The 16,850-nt window shown below is 43.6% G+C and overlaps 1 long non-coding RNA gene across 2 annotated transcripts in view; it reads right to left on the bottom strand.

Annotated features, from left to right (window-relative positions):
* The window catches only part of LOC131274577 (uncharacterized), a 69,433-nt gene extending 55,338 nt beyond the window's left edge, over nt 1-14,095 (bottom strand). For both annotated transcript variants that reach the window (XR_009181844.2, XR_011646509.1), the window contains exons 1-3: nt 13,903-14,095; nt 13,056-13,150; nt 7,354-7,412 (exon numbers count right to left, since the gene is read on the bottom strand). This is a non-coding gene — a long non-coding RNA (uncharacterized lncRNA). The remainder of the gene's footprint in view (nt 1-7,353; nt 7,413-13,055; nt 13,151-13,902) is intronic.
* Between the last annotated feature and the right edge of the window lie 2,755 nt (nt 14,096-16,850).

Genomic DNA, 16,850 nt, shown 5'->3' with positions numbered 1-16,850 from the left:
TGAATTGGGAAAACTTACAATGAAATTCATTTGGATGGGCAAGAGGCCCCCAACAGTCAAAGACATATTGAAAAAGAAGGATGCAATCAGAGGCATGACACTACCTGACTTTAAAACGTACTACAATCGAATTGAAAGTTCAGATATAGAACCTCATGTATATAGCCATATAATATTCGATAAAGCCATCAAACCCTCTCAACTGGGAGAGAATGGCCTATTCAACAAATGGTGCCTGGAGAACTGGATAGCCATATGTAGAAGAATGAAAGAGGATTACCATCTCACACCTTATACAAAGATCAACTCAAGATGGCTCAAAGACCTAAATATAAGAGCCAAGACCATAAAGACCTTGGAAAGCAGTGTAGGGAAACATGTCTACAGGACCTTGTAATAGGAAATGGCTTCATGAATATCACACCAAAAGTACGAGCAGCAAAAGAACAATAGATAAATGGGACTTCCTCAAAATTAAAGCCTTCTGCACCTCAAAGGAGTTTGTCAAGAAAGTAAAAAGGGAACCCACACAATGGGAGAAAATATTTGGCAACCATATATCTGATAAGAGACTTATAACTTGCATATATAAAGAACTCTCATATATTGAAAACAAAAAGATAAACAACCCATTTAAAAAATGGGAAAAACATTTAAACAGACACTTCTTCAAAGAAGAAATACAAATGGCTAAAAAGCACATGAAAAAATGCTCCAAATCTCTAGCTATCAGGGAAATGCAAATCAAAACTACAATGAGATACCATCTTACTCCCATAAGATTGGCAGCTATGGAAAAAACAGAAGAATACAAATGCTGGAGAGGATGTGAAGAAAGGGGAACACTCATCCACTGCTGGTGGGAATGCAGAAGGATCCAACCATTCTGGAGGACAGTTTGGCGGTTTCTCAAAAAACTAACCAGAGATTTGCCATATGACCCAGCAATTCCACTGCTGGGTATATACCCAGCAGAACTGAAAACAAGGACACAAACCGATATATGTACACCAATGTTCATAGCAGCATTGCTCACTATCGCCAAAAGTTGGAATCAATCCAAATGTCCATCAACAGACGAGTGGATCAATAAAATGTGGTATATACACATACACACAATGGAATACTACTCGGCTGTAAGAACAAATACACTACAATCACACGTGATAACATGGATGAACCTTGAGAATCTTATGTTGAGTGAAGCAACCCAGGCATTGAAGGACAAATACTACATGACCTCAATGATATGAAATAAGCAAACTGCCTCAGAGAGCTAGAGTCTGGAAAAGAGGCTTACAGGAAATCGGGGGGTGGAGGAAGGATGTGCGTTCACGTCTGCAGGGGTGGAATCTGTGATGAGCTGGCGGTAAGTATGAGCACAAAGAAGGGACAAAATGGGGGCAAGGGGTTGCCTTCGGGCGGGGCTTTGTGGGTTTGAGGGGGGCTGGGGATGGGAAGAGGGGTAATATTGTCCAAAAATTGGGGGGAGAGAGGGGCAACATACGAACATGGGAGAGTGTCAGGTGTCCGTTGAGAACAAAATGTTGAGAAAATCGTATCAAAGTATAAGTAGGAGGGTCACCTGGTTAGGATGCTCAGGGGGTATGGTCTGATGCGGGACGGACTCCGGGGGAATAGCTGAAGGCTCATTTTGCCAAGGTGGGTTGTACCATTGGGAAGAGACCCAAGAAGTGAGAGTTGGGGTGGACCCACATCCTGGGGAGGACTAATGCCGTCAAATAGAGAGAACTGTATCTCTCGTGAGAAAGGATGGCTCCCAGGGCATTAGGGCAGTTGAGAAAGTCAGGTCCTGAATACTGCTGCAAGTATCTCTGGACATGGCTTCTTGGGAAATGGAGATTGGCTGGCGTTGTGGGCCCCAAGGGGAGGGGAAAATGGATGTGGAATGGATGGAACCAAGGTAAATATGGGGGCAAGAGAGAAGTTCTGTGAGAGTACACGAGGATGAATATAAAGCATGTAATATTACACCAGAAACATATAGGGGACGACAGACTAATAATTGAAACCATAAGGCAAAACATAGGATAACTAAAAAATTTAGAAAACTGTACAATCTAAAGTATGGACCACATAGTAAACACAGATGTCACCCTGTTTGAAAGCTATTGTCTCGGAATCTGTACATGAGTTTCAGGAAATATGATATGAATAAGCTAAAAGATTATCGCTGTGGAAGGGAAAAGGTTTTATGGTGGATCTGGGGAAGTACTGTATATTGTATATATGAATTTCGGTGATCTAAGACTCTTGTGAAGCTGACATTATGTTGGGATTCACTTTACAGGAAGTTTTGGATCACAGAGTGGTTCAACAATGGCAGCAGAGGAATCCTGATATAGGATGTTATTGACAGGATATGTATGGCTGACAAGGAGTTATACAGGGCATATGCCCAGGGTATATAGTAATGTCTAGATATACTCATAGTGGAAACAACTAAAAACAACAGCTGGGGGGGTACTGGGCCCCTGCCGGGGGGTCACTGTCATGGACCCTGGGGGAGCAGCGGCAGTCCCCCAGGTGCAACGGCAAGAACCAGGAAGGAAGGAGGGCCCAACAGTGGGTTCCTGATACTAATGGCTATGCTTTTGAGCCTATACACCTGCAATAAGAACAAGGCCTAGAACAGCACTGTGCCTGGGAGTTTCCTCCTGACAGCCTTCATGTTACTCAAATGTGGCCACTCTCACAGCCAAACTCAGCATGTAGATGCAGTGCATTCTCCCCAGCATGGGACATGACACCCACGGATGAGCCTCCCTGGCACCAAGGGATCACTACCACATACCAGCGGAAGATGCAACTAGAAAATGACCTTGAATTAAATGTTCAATACAGATCAGCAGAATATCCCTGTCTACATATAATGACATGACTTCAAAATGCTGTTTGACCTAATGTAAGGGGGAAATGGAAAGGGGAAATGAGATTATAAGGCTATGAGTCTCTAAAAAAGAGTCTGGAGGTTGCCAGAAGGAATGCCCTTATGCACAACTGAGCAGAGTCTAAGAGACAGATAAAGTAGATACAACCCCAGGTATTGGTTCTTTTGAGGGATAAAGAGACCCACGGGTTCTATGGTCATGGCAGATGGGGTTCACTGCCATGGCAGATGGCCCTTCTTTGGAGCTGGTGTTTCTGCATGATGGAATTGGACTCGGAGGGGATCTCTTCTCACAGGACTTGCATGCTACTTTATTGGAATTGTAGTTGGTGCTGGGGTTTAAGATATATTTAGGGGATTTGAATCTCTGGACTGATAATAAGACACCCAGGCCCAGAGCCTCAACAGACTTCAGCTCCTACACTTTGATTTATTGGATTGACCCCACTCAGCTAAAATGGAGTTGAAGAAGGTCAACCACCAGACCATGGAGCCTAGAGTGTCTACAACTGAAAGCAGGAGGAGTGCATCCAGTATCCATGTGGAATCTAAGCCCCCACTTGACATAGATGTGCAATGGACACAACCAATCCAATGTCCACAGAGAAAATGTGGAATGGGTGTGGGAAGGGTAGCCATGGTGGCTGCTGGGTTTGGGGAATGGGAGGAAGAGATGAGATGTGGAGGTGTTTTCGGGACGTGGAGTTGTCCTGGGTGGTGCTTCACGGACAATTACGGGACATTGTAGATCCCCCCAGGGCCCACTGGATGGAACGTGGGAGAGTGTGGGCTATGATGTGGACCATTGACTATGGGGTGCAGTGATGTTCAGAGATGTACTTACTGGGTGCAATGGATGTCTCACGATGATGGGAGAGAGTGTTGCTGTGGGGGGAGTGGGGGGTGGGGGCGGTGGGGTTGATTGGGACCTCATATTTTTTGAATGTAATTTTTAAAAATAAATAATTTTAATAAAAATTTTTAAAAAAGCACTACATATCTACAGTGGTCAAAACTATGGTATTGGCACAGCAACAGATATACTGAACAAGAGAAACGATTTGAGAGTTCTGATACAATCCCTGCATATACAGGCAACTGATATTCAACAAGGTCACCAAGAACATTCAAATGGGAGACAATGGGCTCTTCAACCAATGGTGCTTGAATATCTGGACATCCATATCCAAAAGAACGACAGAGCGACACTGTATTAGTCAGGGTTCCAGGGACACAGAATCAACAAGGGATATCTATTGATAGTAACGGATTCATCAGAGTCTCTCACGTAGCCATGGGGATCCACAAGTCCAGGTTCAGCAGGCAGCATGCAACCAGGAGCTCTGATGAAAGTCCACTGAAGATTCTTGATGAGTTCTGGGAGATGCTGGCTGTCTAAGGATGAGCTGGGAAATTCTCTCTCAATGCTGGAATCACTTCCCCATTTAAGGCATTCAGCTGATTAGGCTGAGCATTACTCTTGCTGATGGCAATCTCCCTGACTGGTGTAATCATAAGCAGTTATCTAAGATTTACCACTGCAGTGAAGTCAATGCTCAGTAACGTCCATAAATGCCCTTGTATTCCAGTTACCCCAGTGCTTGCTTGACCAAACAAGTGGGCACAATTACCCAGCCGAGTTGACACAATAACCGAACCATCACAAACTCCACTCACACCAAATACAAAACCTGACACATGAAGGATCAAAGATCTAAATATATGAGCCAAGATTATATAGATCTTGGAAGATAATGTAGGAAAACATTTACAGGATCCTGTATTAGGAATTGGTTTTGTGAACTTTACATCCAAAGCAAGAGAAGCAAAAGAAAAAAACAGATAAATGGGACCTCCTCAAAACGAAAAACTTTTGTACCTCAGAGGAGTATGTCAAGAAAGTAAAAAGGCAGGCTACACAATGTGAAAAATATTTGGGAACCATATATCTGATTGTGCCTGGTAACGAGCATATATAAAGGCATCCTACTTCCCAAAAATAAAAAAAATAAACAATCCATTTTAAAAATGGATAAGTGATTTGGATACTTCTCCAAAGAAGCAATACAATTGGCCAAAAAGCACATGAAAAGATGTTCAACATCACTAGCTATTCAGGAAATGCAAATAAAAACTACAAATAGATATCCTCTTACACACGTTACACTGGCAGTGACTAAAAAAACAGAGGACTACAAATGCTGGAAAGGATGTTGAAGAATGGGAACTGTCACTGAGGGTGGGTATGTAGAATGATCCAGCCATTGTGGAGGATATTTTGGCTGCTCCAGAGGAAGCTAACTATATAGAACAACCATAGGATCAAACAATCCCACTGCTGGGTGGGTATATAATCAGAAGAACGGAAACCAGGGACACATATATGCACACCAATGTGGAGAGTGGCATATTGACTATTATCGAAAGTTGGAAATAACCCAAATATCCACAAACCGTAGAATGGGTAAACAAATTGTCATATATACAATGGAATATTACTCAACTGTAAGAAGGAATGCAGTAGGAACACATGGGATAATATGGATGAAGTATGAAGACCTTACACTGAGTGAAGCAAACCAGGCACAGAAAGACAAATGTTCCATGACCTCACTGATATGAACTAAATAAATTGAGCAGACTTACAGAGCTAGAATTTGGAAGACAGGTTTATAGGAGACAGGCGGGGAGAAGAAGGTTGTGAGCAAATGCTCATATGGGCAAGATCTATCGTAAGGTGGAAGTATGTAGTTGTGCAGTGGCTGGGCATGACAGTGGTGAAGTGATACTATAGCACTGGGCTGTGCTGGTCTTTGTGGGATAAGTAGAATGAGGAGGGTGGTTTGGCTATCCATGGAATGGGGGTGAGTTGGGGGAGGGACCACATACCCTCAAGGTACTTGGAGGTACATGGTTGAACTACAAAGTTCAGAATGTTCTTTTGGCAATATGGTAGGGGAGGGCTACTGGTTTAGGGTGCTGGTTGTGGGGGCATTGAGGAGAATGCACACCTGGAGCAGACTTCTAGGGAGTGTGTGCGTGTTCACTTTGTCATAGTATGTTCTATCAGTGGGTGGAGACCCCCATATCGAGCAGGAACGTGTGAGATTCCCACCCTCGGGAGTCCTGCTACGTTCTCAAATATAGGGGTGGGAGTCTCTTGAGAGCATAGGCAGTGCCTACCTAATAGGGGAGGACAGGAAAGTATGTCAAGCTCTCAATGTTGTTCCAAGTAACTATGAATCTTGTTCTTCAGGGAGTGAAGCTTGGTGGTTGCCGTGGGTCCTGAGGGGAGGGGGGAAGGAGGAACAGAATAGATGGAACATGGGGCATTTGGGTGGCCACTGAAGTGTTCTACACGATCTTTACTTTTCTTTTTCTTCATTTTTTTTCCCTTTGTTACTTTTCTCTACATGATCTTGCAATGATGGATACAGGCCCTATTAAATTTCATCAAAATTTATGTGTGTGTGTATGGTCTAAAAAATAAACCATAATGTAAATCATTGACAATGTTCAGTAAGAATGTTTCAATATTTGCACACTAATTGTAACAAATGTACCATCCACATGTAAAATGTTATTTAAGAGTGAAAGAGAAATTCGGGGAGAATGTTGCATACATGGGAATCCACACTATTCTATAAATGACTTCTCTGTAACCTAAAGCTGCTTTGAAGACAAAAAGCTCAATTCATACTTGTTAAAATAGTGATAAACACTGGACCTTTGTGCAACAAGACAGCTTCCCTGAGAAATTCATGAGCACAACCACCAATGTATTGAGCCTCCTGCCAGCCTACAGCTGAGATGGGAGGAAGCTGGGAGCATGGAGCCTTAAGAGAAGAAGGAAGGCTGAACCCTCGCACACATGCCCACCATCTTGTTTAAACACAAGGCAAATGACTTTGAGTGAGAAAGTACCTATTGAGAGGGACTCTTTAGGGCCTTCTGACTCTATACTTCCACCCTAAACCAATAGCCCTCAGAAAAACCAACAGATTCCAGGTACTTTGCCCACCAGCACCCCTTTGGCTGACTAACATACCTGAAATCATGCTTCCATATTTTGAAAAACTAAAACAGACTTTATTCAAAGCAGTTTTAGATTCATGTAAAAATGAACAGGTATTTCTAAAGTTCCTGCCTCTTCTCCTCCCATCTAGCCTCCTCTTGCTCAGCATCCTGCATTAGTTGTTTAGTTTGCACAATTAACAGGCCAGTATCAGTACATCTCTATGAAGGTTCAGTATCTGTTGAAATTCTCTGTGGGCTCTGACCAATGCATATTATCCTGCACTGTGGAAGACAGGTGGGAAATCCCTTAAACAGTTAAACAAAGAATTATCATTTTACAAGCTATCTAACAAATCTATATATACATACATATATACACATAGATATACATATGTATTGAAAACTGGGATTAAACAGATACTCACAATCCAATGTTCATAGCAGCATTATTCACGATAGCCAATGGTCACAATATGCAAGTGTCCTTCAACAGATATGAATGGAAAAAAAAAGAAAAAGTGACATATCCATATAGCAGAATCAGTTATAGAAGGTAAAAAAGTTCTGTTCTGAGACATCCTACTACATGGATGATATCAACATAATTATAGCGAGTGAAATTAGATGACACAAAAGACAAAGGGTGTATGATGGTGCATATGTGAAGCATCTAGAAAAAGAAAATTAATAGAGGAAGGAGATTAATTATTAGTAGGAATTAGGGATAAAGGACAAAGAGATTAATGGTTAATATATAAAGAATTTCTATTTCAGCAATTGAAATTGTGGACATTAGTGGTAATGTTAACAAAGACTGTTACTGTTAACTAATGTCAATAAACTGTACCAATAAAAAGAGTTAAAATGGAAATTTTCTTTACAGATAATGTCAACTTATAAATTTTAACAAACTCTTACAAAATTCAGAGGACAGGCAAATCAGTAATGAACTTCATGTCAAGGGTATAAAGGAAATTTAGTTGGCTTCAAAATGGGCAGTAGAAGGGTAGGGGATCTGTCTTTGACTCAGTGTGTAATTTAGCACCATTATTAGATGAACTGTTTCACATTAATTTAGACTGCCTTTAGCTACAAAGCCAAGGACACTATTTCCGATTATTTTCCTGTTCTCTTTAGCCTCACTTCCTCGTACAAAGGAAGCCTGAGTAGCATCACCTGTATGCTTTCGAGCCTACGAGTCCTGTACACTGTGCTCCCTTGTCCGAGTCAAGGAAAGTTCCACAGGTAATGCATGAACTCCCCCTCCCCCCCCCCAGTGAATTGATGGCTAATCTGTGTCCCCCTCCCTCCACACAAAACCTGATGGAGGGGCCTCCTAGTGACAGGGCAGACGAGGAGACTCCAACCAATGCTGAGGTAAGGCCACCTGTTTCTGTCTAAGATAGAAGTGTTCCTTTCTCTCATTCCTTTTCACATTGAGTACAGATCGTATTATATGATGTTATACCTAGAGACACTAGTTGCTGTTTTGTGGAAGGAAGAGCTCAAAGGAAGATCTGACACAAGAGGGCTTTAAAAATGGCAGCATCTGGCTATAAACCAAATAGAAAGGTTGTTTGAATGACCTCAGCACCATTTCCCTCGTTTGACTAAGACTTTTGTCACTGCCATCAAAATGGACTTGAGATTCACATCCTCCAGGAAGCAGAGCTTGAGCATTTCGCACAGGGGTCTGCCATGCTTAGTATTGGGGTCTTTTGCTTTAACACGGTTTACCATCCTTTTTTTCAAATCAACAAGACCTGAACAACACAATACAGTATGGTCCTATCCTCACTGTGATTTCTTTTCTGCCATTGCAGGTGACCTTGAGAGCAAATGAAAATGGTAGATATTCTGGGCCCATCCAAATATTGTGGGAAAAACTGACATAAAATACGAGGCTTCCTGCAAGCTTTAGGCTGCAGACTTAGCCTAATCCCAACTTCATTCTAAAAGGAGGATATGGACTATAAAGAAGTATTTTTCATTGAGCAGTTCTGTCCTTCCTTCCACAGTACACAAGAGTCAATCTGTACCCTTTGGGGGTTACAGGTTAGGCTGTGTGGATGCTTAAGGGAATCCATGTGTGCAAATCTGTGGTGTGACTGTGTGTGAACTTGTGGGGATTATTGTGTGCATTTCCCCCAGGTGAGATGGACTGCTCAAGCTCTTATGCTCCAAGGGGATGGGCCTTAATGTGAACCTAGACATGTGGCTCCAATGCTCTGCACTACAGACCTGTACAGTCATCACTCAGTCATGGGATCATTAGGAACCAGGCAGGGAAGTGGATGTGGCTCAAGAGACTGAGCTCCCACCTATGATATGGAAGGTCCATGGTTTAGTTAATCAGAGACACAATGAAGCAGGGAGAAGAGGTTCCCAGTGCCTCCTGAAGAAGACAGCAAGCTGGCACAGCGAGAAGCAATGGCACACTGACAAAACAGGTTATGCAACAAGAGACAAAGAGGAAAAACATAATGAGAGAAACAACAAAGGCAGGGAACAGAGGTGGCTTAAGTGATTGGTGCCTCCCTCCCACATCAGAGGTCCTGGGTTCAGTTCCTGATTCCTCTTAAAGGAACAAAAGAAGACAGGCAAAGCAAGTATAAACAATCAGGGGATGGGGAGAAAGGAATAAAGTAAAATAAATCTTAAGAACAACCAAAAGAAAGAAAACAAAACTTACCAACAAAAAAAGAAACCATGCAAGGGAGTCCCACCACCTGTGCATGTGCTTAAAATTACCTGAGTCTAGAGACAGACCAAACTGTCCATTTTCAGAAAGGGGTCTCCATGATCACAGGGCCTAGGGAAGGGAGCTACGCAGATAATCTCAGATTCTCCCAGCGTTCCTGAAGTCCAAGACTAAAAGAAAGCTCATATAACTCTGAGTTAGATCAAAATCCTAAGAGTTGTAAGGCATCACATAGAATGACCTATCAACCCTAATGATGTCACAGCCAGGACGTCTTCCAAAGTACATAGGCATTGGAAAGAAAAGCTAGTGAACTGGATTGTATCACCAACATGTACCCTCTAGAAGCTCACATGCTATGAGTCACACAGTAGGTTTTCTGACAAGAACTCAGATTCCATTTGGTTCTTAATGTGGTGTCCAAAACCTTTGTTGAAATGCAACTGGAGAGCAACGTTTGAGGGAGCCAGCATTGACCCTATGTGTCGCTCCATAATGACTGTCCCACTGTTAATGGCCAAAGATGGATGGCCCGTAATTCAATGAATAAATACACATGGTGGAGGAAAGGAAGACTGGAGGGAAAAATACACTATTCTTAAGTGATCATTTTTAAATGGTAAGATATCAATATTTTCATATCTATACTTATATATATATTTTAAAGATTTATTTATCTCCCCTTACCCCCCCACCTGGTTGTCTGTTCTCTGTGTCTATTTGCTGCGTTTTCTTTTGTTAGCGGGATTTGTTCCTTGGAAGCAAGGCTGCTTTAACATAAGAAAATCAATCAACATAACACACCACAGTAACAAACTCGAAGGGGAAAAAGACCACCACCACACGATCACCTCCAGTCAGGCAGAAGAAAAGCATTCGAAAAAATCCAGCATCCTTTCTGATAAAAACACTGCAAAAGACACGAACAGAAGGTGAAATTCCTGAATATGGTAAAGGCATAATCAAACACGCACAGCTAACATCACACTCGGTGGGGAGAGGTCAGAAGCTTTCTCTCCAAGACCGGGAACAAGACGAGGACGCCCACCAGCATCACTGTTCCTCAACACTGCGCTAGGAGCTCTCGCTAGAGCAAGTAGAAGGGAAAACAATTTAAAGGCATCTGAATAGGAAAAGAGGAAGGAAAACTCTATTTGTGGATGACATGACCTGACATTTCAAAAATCCTAAAATGCCCACAACAAAGCCACTCCACCTAGTAAATGAGTTTGGTGAAGTGGCAGGAGACAATATCGGCAGGGAGAAATCAGTCATGTTCTTGTACACCTGCACAGCACAATCTGAGGAGGAAATCGGGGGATATTCCATTCGCAGTAGCAACAAAAGGGCTCAAGTACCTAGGAATCACTTCAACAAAAGAAGTATGGGACCTATATGCAAAAAGCTGCAAAACAATGCTAAAAGAAATTTTAAGAGAACTAAACAAATGGAAAGTCACTCCATGGTCATGGACTGCAAGACTGAATATCATGAAGATGTCAATCCTACCCAAACTCATCCACAGATTCAATGCAATGCCAATCAAAACTCCAACAGCCTACTCGACAGAAACAGAAAAGACAATCACCCAATCATTTGCAAGAGAAGATGCACCTGAGTAGCAAAAGTCATTCTAAACAAGAGGAGCAACATAGGAGGCAGTTCATTGCCTAACCTGGAAACATATTACAAAGTTACAGTGGACAAATCAGCACCATACTGCCACAAGGAGAGAGACATCAATCGGTGGAAGAGAATTCAGGGTACAGAAATAAGCCCTCATCTCATCTCTGCAGTCAACTCATTTTTGGCAAGCCTACCATTTCCATGTTAATGGGGAAAAACAAAAAACAAACTCTTCAACAAAAGCGGCTGGGAGAACAGGATATCCATAACCAAAACAATTAAAGAGGACCCCTACACAAGAATCAGCTCGAAATGGATCAAAGACCTAAAGATAAAAGCAAGTGCTTCCTAGAAGAAAATGCAGGGAAACATTTTAAAGACCTTGCACACGGTGGTTTCTCAGACCTTACACCAAAGGCACACGCAAAACTCTAAGAAACAGATAAATGGGACCTCCTCCAAAGTAAACACTTTTGCACCTCGCACGACTTTGTCCAAAGGGTGAAAAGGCAGCTGACTCAACAGGAGAAAATACTCGGAAATCCCACCTCTGAGAAGGTTTTAATACCCAGGATATACAAAGAGATGTTACAACAAGTCAACAATAAAAAGAAAAACAAACCAATTAAAATAGGGGCAAAAGACATGAGCAGACATTTGTCCAAAGAAGAGATACAAATGGCAAAAAAACACATGAAGAAATGTTCAGCATCATGAATGATTAGGGAAACGCAAATCAAAACAAAAAAGTAGCTATACCTTCACAACTATCACAACGGCCACTATGAAAAAGCCAGAGAACTGCAAGTGTTGGAGAGGATGTGGAGAGAGAGATAGGAACACTTATTCACTGTGGGTAGGAATGGAGAATGGTGCAGAGCCACTGTGGAGGAGTTCCTGGGTTTGGCAGTTCCTAAAGAAGTTGAACAGAAACTTGTGACGGGATCCTGCAATACCGCTATTGGGTATATACCCAGAAGAACAGAGAGCAGCAACACGAATAGACATCTGCTCACCTGCATTTACAGTGGCATTATTCACAATTGCAAAATACTGAAATCAGCCGAGGAACCTATTAAAAAACTGGTGGATTCACACAGCAGACTCTTATGCAGAGGTAAAAAGAAAGGAAGGCGTAAACCATGTAACAGCATGGATGAACCTGGAGGACTCTATGTCGAGGGAAGCAAGCCAGACACAAAAGGGCAAATGCAGGAAGCTTGCGTTGCTACGACCTATGTGGATTATGGAACGTAACATATGCTTCCCTTTATATAAAATGAATATGAAACAATTTATACAGGAAAAAATATATTTGTGCAAAAATAGCCAGAAATGGGATCTGTGGATGGCAGGGGAAGCAGAGAGAGATGGCGAGGGGATGGATTTTCTTACTTTACATTTATTATTATTAATTACCGAAATAACGAGAATATTCTAATGATGACTGAGGTGATCAAGGGACAACTATGTGACTATGCCAAATACCACTGATTGTGCACCGTGGATGAACTGTATGCTCTCTTGCTATGTACCAATAAACCTGTTTTGTTTTGTTTTTAAAAGGCAAACAGCATTCAAAAATGGGAAAATATGTGAATACACATTGACCATTTCTTCCCTAGGCAAATACAAGTTGAAATCTGCTCTACATACTAGAAGGGCTCAAATCAAGAGACATAACACCAATTGTTCAAGAAAATGTGGAAAAACTGGAGCCCTCATCCATTTCTGGTGAGAAAGCAAAATGGTGCTGCCACTTGGGGAAACATTTTGTCAGTTTCTTAAATATAAACTTACCACAATTCTTGATAATTCCACGCCAAGAAAACTATCCAAGACAAGGAAATCGTGTCTGCGGGATGATTCCTAGGGTAAGTCCACGGCAGCCAAAACTGGGGGGAAAAAAACCACGAACACGAATGTCTATTAGCTGGGACATGGATAACAACAGGAGGTAAACCCTTAAACAGATTTATGTCTATTTAGGGGAGATGGGTTGGGGATGGGGGGTAGGGGGGGTGTGGGGACAGGAGGGATCCTGGAAGGGGAGGGACAGTATGGGGGAGGAGGGACTTTGGGGGGTTGGAAGGAGAGTGGGGGCGGGGGAGGGACCGTGGGAGAACTGTGGTGGGGGAAGGACTGTAGGGAGGGGTGGAGCGACTTTGGGGGTCAGGAGGGACCATGGGGGTAGGATGGACAGTGGGGGGGGGGAGGGACCCTGGGCGGAGGAGGGGCCGTGGGGGGAGGGGAGGCCGTCCCGTCCGTGGGCCTCGGGACCCTTATTCTGAACCCGGGCCCCAAGCCGCAGGCCAGCAGGGTTGGGCGAGGACCCCCAACAGGACCCTGCGGCTCCCGCCCGTCCCCTCCACACCCACGGAGGCAGCGCCCCAAGCCAGGCGCCGCACTGCCCGGCCCCCACCCGCGGCCTGAGGGGCGCAACACCCGCGGCGGCGGCGGTGCCGCGCACAACTTTCCGGGACCCGCGCCCCGCCAAGGGGAGCGAGCAGAAACTTGAAGGGGCGCGGGACGGGCGCCCCCTCAGCGCAGCACAGGGAGGCTCGCTCGCCCACTTCTCCACGCCTGGGGGGGGTCCCCGCCCGGCCTGCGCCCGCCCCGACGCCACGCCACGCCGGGTACAACTTACCGCTTCCGCGGGGCGGGGGACGCGGGCGGGGTCCCGAGGCGAGGGGCCCAGCGCTCTGCACAGCCCGCCCACGCTGCGGACCAGTCCACGTCCCTCGTGCCCTCCTGCGTCCGGGGGGCTCCGCCGGAGGCCGCGCAGCAGTTCTCCGGCGCCCCCAAACGCCGCGGTCTCTTCTGGCGCCGCCTCCACGTGCACTGGGCGGAGCTCCAACGGCCGCAGCGCCGCCAGCACCTCCGGCCAATGAGGTCTGGAGTCGAAGCCGGGACTCCACCCTGAAGGGGGCGTGGCCGCCCCGTGACGGACAGTTCCCGGGATCCAATCAATGCGCGGTCCGTCTGGCGAAGGTTGTCGTGCTGCTGGCGGGGTGGGCCTACGCGGTCGCGGGATGCGGTGACTGGCAGTACACCAGCCACCTGGAGCACGGGGTGAATCTCCGGGCTTGCGGAGGCGCGGCTCCAGCCACAGGGCAGGAACACCCGGAATGGCCGAGCCCCGGGCTTCGTCAAAACCTGGCCTGCTCGCTTAGAGCTTCAGCGCGAGGTTGTCTGGTCGCCTCATTGCTGGAGAGTGGCCGGACACGGGGATCCCCCCACAGCGGGGTTTCCCCACCCTCAATTCACCTGGAGGCCGCCTGGCCTGGGTCAGGCGTGTCTGGGTCCCTGATGCCGGGCTGCCTTTGGGGGAAGCGCGATCTGAAGGGGCTCTGGCCCGTTGCAGCCCGACCTAGGCCCTCAGCGGGTCCAGTGCTCCTGCGCTCCTTCCTCCTCAGACTTGGCAGCTTGGCTTTTCTCAGGACAGTCTTCAGGAATGATTTCCCCTGGCCGGCGTTCTGAGAACTTTGTTTCTCCCAAAATGATTCTATTGATAAATATTAATAAATCCTACCATACGTCCAAAGAATTCAGTCAGTGCTTTGGTAACTCACCTAGCTGTGCATGCATCACTTCAATCATTAGTAGTGTATGTTCATTATTTCAATAATAATAATAAAGAAACATAAAAACAAGAAACTTCACCCCTCAATTTGAGTCCCCTGCTGTACAGAGCTGCTAGTTCTGGCTATGATAATACTATTATTGATTTATTAAATGGTTTTATTCAGAAGTATTCACATATGATACTAAGGTGTATATTCAATGACTTTTATTATAATGGCAAAGTTGTGCATTCATCATAACAAAAACCTTTAGAATTATTTCTTTACTCCAAGAAGAAACACTCCACACCTCTTAGCATGCCTTTGCTAGCCTAAGGTAACCATTAATCAAAGCTCATCTTTATAAATTGATTTATATTTATTTTATATAAATGGAATGATACAAGATCTCTTTAACTTTCTTTTGTACATTTCATAATTGAAATATAAACAATTAAAAAGGAAAAGGAAAACAATTGAATAAAAACATCCATTTCTCAATTAAATTTATCAGATACATATGGTTTTTTTTCAATCACACAACATGTTCCACAATATATTGGGTTCGTAGTATCACAATCATAGAGTATTTGTCCACTGGTGTCTGGCTTGCTTCGTTCAACATGTCCTGCAGTTTCATGCATGTTGGAAATGTTTTACTTCATTTCTTCTTACACCTGCATATTATCCAAATGTTTCACTCTACCCTAGGATGTTTACCCATCCTTCTGTTGATGGACACCTGGGTCGTTTCCAACTTTTGGCAAACCACTATGAATACAGGTGTGCAGATGTCAGTTCTTGTCACTGCTCTCAATTCTTCTGGCTATATGCCCAGTAGTGGCATTGCACGGTCACAGGGCAAATCTGTAGTCAACTTCTTTAGGAACTGCCAAAGGGACCTCCACAGTGGCTATATCATTTAGTGTTTCTCTCTCTCCACATCCTCTCCAACACATGTAGTTCTCTGTCTTCTTAATAGTGACAATTCTGGTAGGTGTGAAATGATATCTCATTGCAGTTTTTAAAAATTTATTGTCTTTGTTTTGTTGTTTTATTACTTCATTGTTGCTTTGATTTGCATTTCCCTAATTATTAGTGATGTTGAGCATTTTTTCATATTTTATTGGTTGCCGTTTGTATTTCTTCCTTGGACAAATGTCTGTTCAAGTCTTTTGTCCATTTTTTATATTTTTTTATTAATTTATTGAAGTATAACACTCATACGTAAACATACGTAAACAATAAGTGTATAATAATCATTGTGAAATTACAAAACAAGCATATATAACATCTTACAAGACTCTCACAACTCACCCTACCACCAATAACTGCATTGTTGTTAAAACTTTTAACAAATAATTAAAGAGCATTCTCCTAATATTACTACTAATCAAAGGATTTTCCCCAAACCAATCCTATTATTGTCTTCATATCATATATAGATGAACATACATAAACAATTAAGTGTGTAGTAAAAGTTGTGAGCTGACAAAGCCAACATGCGTAACATCATACAGGGATCCCATACATCAAACCTCCACCAACACCTAGCATTGTCGTGAGGCATTTATGACAAATTATGAAAGAATATTGATAAGATCTTACTACTAATCGTAGTCCTTATCTTACATTTGGTGAATTTTTCTCCCAAACCACCCTAGTATTATTTTTTAATATATTTTTTATGACAGAAGTTGTAAACTTATAAAACAAGCATGCACGTGTGCACAATTAACAAACAACAACCCTCCATCAACACACCACACTGTAGTGGAACATTTGCTACAGATGAGATAACATCATCTGATTGTTGCCATGACCATAGTGTACATTGGGCTCTCATTTTCCATCCTGACTCATTATCAACACAGTACATCTTTCACATAGGTGCTAGATTATTATTACTGCTAACCACAGTCCAAAGGTCACTCCAGCTGTATTTTCCCATGCTTCTCCACCTTCCCAGTACCCTGCCGTACTGATGCCCATTGCTCTAGCTCACAAAGGACACCCTTGCATCTGTTCCCAT

Source organism: Dasypus novemcinctus, chromosome 19 (genome assembly GCF_030445035.2).
Source record: "Dasypus novemcinctus isolate mDasNov1 chromosome 19, mDasNov1.1.hap2, whole genome shotgun sequence".
Lineage (NCBI taxonomy): Eukaryota > Metazoa > Chordata > Mammalia > Cingulata > Dasypodidae > Dasypus > Dasypus novemcinctus.
This window is presented reverse-complemented; position numbering and strand designations above follow the sequence as displayed.